Genomic DNA, 5,062 nt, shown 5'->3' with positions numbered 1-5,062 from the left:
AGCAAGAGGTTATGATGAGTGCCTATATGGAAGAAGATGAGGGCCATGTGGCAGTGCTTTGGTTTGAATTGTGGTCATTTCTGTGGCGGTTGGCAGGGATGACTTGGTCCACCTGGTCTTGAACTCTGGCATGATTCCCCTCAGAGACTGAGTTCTGGAACTGAACTCAGAGAAGAATTGCCATGAATTGTGTTGGGATTTTAGGAGGCCACGCATGAGAGTTGCCCTTGGAAACTGAGATCTAGGCCCAGGGTGGCTTTCCACAGAGCACTGGGAATCTCAGCCAGGATATCACATGATTTTATTCTTAAAGACCTGGCAGCCATAATTGAGAGTCAAAACACACATGGACCTCACGTTGTAGACCTCAATGGGCCTGGCTTGATGTGACCGTTTGGCCACTCTTGGGAAGCCTTGCCTCTGAGTGTTTCTCCAGAGCTTTCATTGAAATGAGATTCCTCACCATTTAGTGGTTCCTGAATGAATAGAAACCCACAGTGCCTCCAAGTTCATCCTTGAAAAATGGCTTGATAAATACCATGAAATTTTTGAAATTCCCATGACCAGGTGTGGCACTGGAGAACCTTTGGATGTCCTGTTGCTGATCATGAGTGTACCAGACAGTGCCTTGATTGACTGGGTTTCATGAAAATGGTGTAGAACAGAGATGCCAGTAAGTTGGAGCCTGCGGATTAGTGGGCCTAGAGCAGTGGTGTGCAGGTGTGTGATAAAACATCTGTGGTGGGGCCATGTGGATCTGCCATTGGCTTCCACATGGCTTGTGACTGACACGGTGAAGCCAGCAGACCCTTATATGTAAAGGCATCTTGTTATATGGAGAGGTTTCCGGGCAATGTTCAGAAACAGGTTGCTATGGTCAAGGGGGCAAGCTCTGTGGGATAGAAGCCTGGTTGGTGCATTGTCCTCGGACCCTGAGTCAGCACACGTGACAGTACTCCCTCCAGAACTGTGTCCCAGTTGAACTCCTTGTATTTCATGAAGCAAATAGGAAACTCCCAGTGAAGCAGCAAGAAACACCAGGAAAAGTGGAGGATGACCAAATGGCCTCACAGTCCACACGGGGAAACACTTAGACCCCAGTGGCCACAGTTGACCTACAAAGAGAGAATTCAGCACTGCTGCCTCATGTTCACTGGAAAATCAGAAACCATGTCCTCCAGGCTACATAGATGCAGACCAAGCTTTGATGGTCTCACTACAAAGGAAGATAAAGCTCCTGACAACAACATATATTTCAAGGGTCCAACCTCAGAGGCAGTTTCCCAAGAAGTCTTTAGGCCAGCAGAGCTCCATGTTTGTGGAGTGTTTACCCTGTCCCTTACTTATGGAAACTCCTCTACCACCTCCAAGGTTGTGAACTCCTGAGCATTTTCCATTGTATATATGTATTCACAGATTTTCTAACTCTTTTCTTCAAATTGTGTCTTACTCGGGGCAAAGGTAATGTCAAGGCATTGTTCTTGATGAGAGTGGGAAGATTTTTGGGTAGCACAGAATTGCATACACATCGGATTCATTTTCCTATTTTCCATTCAAAATACTGAATCCCTGACACTAACCCATACCCTCCTAGACTCTGATTACCAATCCTGATATGATGGAGGAAAATAACCCAAACAGAATAGCAATACATGCAGTTCAGAGGAGGCATGGTGTCTAATTGGACTTTCCTTTGGCATTATAAAGGCTAGGTGTTATAAATCTAGTCCAATTTAAGAGAAGTAGTTCTCCATTTGTTTGTAAAGTTAACCAATATGTGAATTCCTGTCTCCCTTTCTCTGTAGACTGTTCAGCACACGTATATTTACATGCACATATAGAATCCTACCTGGTATCCCATGTACATTCTTGTGAGGTGGCTGACATGGCAGATACAAATTGTGAGAAGAGATCACTCCTCCTAAATGCTGTTGGAACTGAAAATTCAACCTATGGGTGAGCTTTCTACTTGAACAACATGATACATAAATCCATGTTCAGTAAATTAAATATTTTTGGATCTGTGGATGATGTATATTTCATGATGAATTTTGATTGGCATATATATTTCTACTTTTTAAAGTCTCTGTGTGTTTGTATGTTTGAATGTATATATATATATATATATATATATATATATATATATATATATATATACATATACACACACACACACACACACACACACACACACTCTCTCCAGATTTTTCAAAGTATGAAATATATGTGTCTTATTATACACTCCCTAAATTCATTCATGTTCATGTAGGTGGATTTATAATCATCTTTTCAAAAGATTATTCTCAGAAATATTCATCCACCTGAAATACACATTTGTTTCCTAGTGAATGGTGCTTAGAAATCCTAATATTTCTACTGTAACTGACCGAGTTTCGCATCAATGCAAGCAGATTCCTATGATACATGATGTGTATTTTGACGTTTCTTTTTTTTCGACACTGGTACATCACTATTTCTTCAGTTGATGCACATCATAAGATATATATTTCATCCACAATTTTCACAAATTTCCAGGCATTTGGTTCACTTTCAATCACTTCCTGCTTCAGAACACATGTACTCCTGTATATTTCTGGACTGGTCTTTTCATGAGACTTCTTTCCAAACACATTATTTTTGATTTCCATAATCACTTTTCAAGCAAATCTCACACAGCCTTCATGGTAAACCATAACCCTAATATAATCATTAGATATATAACTGGTTGGAATGAATGATTGTGTATCAATATTAGATTTCCTATATATTTTCAGGTATCAGTTCAATCCATTATGTAAATCGGAACCAGTTCTATTATTTATTCACAGTATGGTCTATTCATGCATTATCTCTATATTCATAGACACAGGGTACACCTATTGGTGCCCCCAAATACTAATCAATACGTCTTCAAGATATTGCTCCCAGAAACGGTGGAAGAAATACTCATGTCACCTGATCTACATATACATTTTATCACAGTGATATTCTGGACACATAATGCAAAGTTCACACTTATGATTGTACCAAAGTCTAAATGGAAAGTGAGCATGTATTACTAAAAACATCCTTGTCCAGATGCCTGATGCTCTCAAATGTCAATCCTATCGGTGACTACACAGTTGCTTCGTCCTAAGATTACATATTCAAACTCAACCCTGTTGAAAATATCTAATCCTATCACTCACTTTATACTTTGACTGATTTCCCAATGTCTCTATTGATATCTGCTTTCCTACATAATTTCCCATATTCATTATTGTGACTGACTCTTCACATGTGCTGACATTTACATCTACTCTCTAACTGACACCCTACTGCTAAAGAACTTTTGGTCCAAATGTTATACTCACTCTTCTTCCTAAACCTACTGACTCTCTTCCTAATCCTACCTACTATCCCTTTTTGACTGGATGTTCTCTTCCACATTCAATCATCCAAGGTACAAGGTCTTATGCCATTGTATATCAATTTATCTGAGACAGCTGTGCAGAATGTAATTCCAAGCTAAGTATCCCAGTCAAGGGCCCAATGCCCTTCTGGGCTTCAAAGCTTACTTAGATTTCTGTTTTCATACATATACTTCACCTATATATTATTATAAATATCGCAGGTTCCCAATACCATTCTTCATCCAGTAGAATGATTCCTAACCCAAATCCAACATGTTCTTACCCCTAACCATACACTGTTCCCTCAATCCAACTTTACAGAAGAGCAGGGACAGAGTTGGTCTTACAATAGAGGAATGTAGGGGATCTTCCACGTGCTGAGAACTCAAAGGTCCATGCAGAAATGATGCCTGGAGAAGATGTAGGCAGCTCTGAAGGACATGAGAGAGCAAAAGTCATCTTCCATGGCAAACAACCTGGTCAGGATGAAGGGTTGTGTCTGAATGAGCCGCACTCTTCTTAATGTAGACAAGATGGACCAAACCAGGCCTGTGTGGAAAGCTGTTCCTGGGTGCCTATGGAGGATATACCATTCTAACTTGTGAAAGTGTCACAGGAAGCAGGGGCAGCCTCCATCTCATAGGACCCTTGGAAGCAACTGTTAGGACAACTTGGTTGCTAAGGCAGTGACCTCATTCAGTTCCTGAAGGAAGTGACCTCACCTCACTTCTTTTGTGATGGAACTCTCTGAACTTGGCAACAAGGAAGCCAGGCACCCAGAGCCAGTTTCAGTCCCAGTCCCAGTGGGCTCACTTGTTTGCATTTACCAAGGACAGAGTCAGTCTTTCTTGGTACCTACTGATGTGAGGATGACCAAATGCCAGGAAAACTCTGAAGAGGGCACTTTTCCGAGAAAGCAGGTAGTGAGTGGCTCACGGGTGGCTCCTGACAACTTCATTGAGTAGGCCAAGGAGGCCAGATCTGAGAGAGGACGGGCCATTTAGGGGAACATTGTATGGCCCACCAGTCAGAAGACACTCCGGATAGTCACAGACCTACTTGGGGGAAGGAGGTGCCTTAGTGGGTGTGGGTGTGAGTTTATGGTTTTGTCTCATGTTCTGAGAATAGGTAGGAAAGGCAGTTTGTTTGGTTTGGAGTGGACTGTTTCTAGTAAGTCGTTGGACAAGGCGAGTGTTTCTATGTCTGTGTATCCCACGGTATCCCTGGTTGTAGACATTGGAAAAGAGAATGAATCAATGGATGCATCCTGTCTAGTAGAAAACTTTCCAGCATTCATCCTTTCCAATTTATGAATGGACTGGGGCTTGCCTTATCTATGGGCAACACCTACTATCTTGCTAAGTTCCTGTTTTCTTCCTGAATTCTGGCCACTCTCCAGAATAGGCTCATGGTTTTGTGTCCAAGATATGTACCACCTCCCAGCTCTATGACATGGCCATGCACTGGATAACTGAAGGGAATGGCAAGCATCTCAGAAAACTCAGATATCAGTGTGACCAGTAAAGTGTCAGTGGAGAAACCCTGCTTTGGGCCTTTTGCTTACCTATTGTTCTGTTGCCCTGAGTGTCAGGAAGGTCTTTGCCTCAGGCCACCCCTTTGTGAAGCCTGAAGTAAACAGTTTTCAAATGGAAATGAAGGGGCATCACCTG

This window comes from Urocitellus parryii (genome assembly GCF_045843805.1).
Source record: "Urocitellus parryii isolate mUroPar1 chromosome 9 unlocalized genomic scaffold, mUroPar1.hap1 SUPER_9_unloc_5, whole genome shotgun sequence".
NCBI classification, from domain to species: Eukaryota; Metazoa; Chordata; class Mammalia; order Rodentia; family Sciuridae; genus Urocitellus; species Urocitellus parryii.
This window is presented reverse-complemented; position numbering follows the sequence as displayed.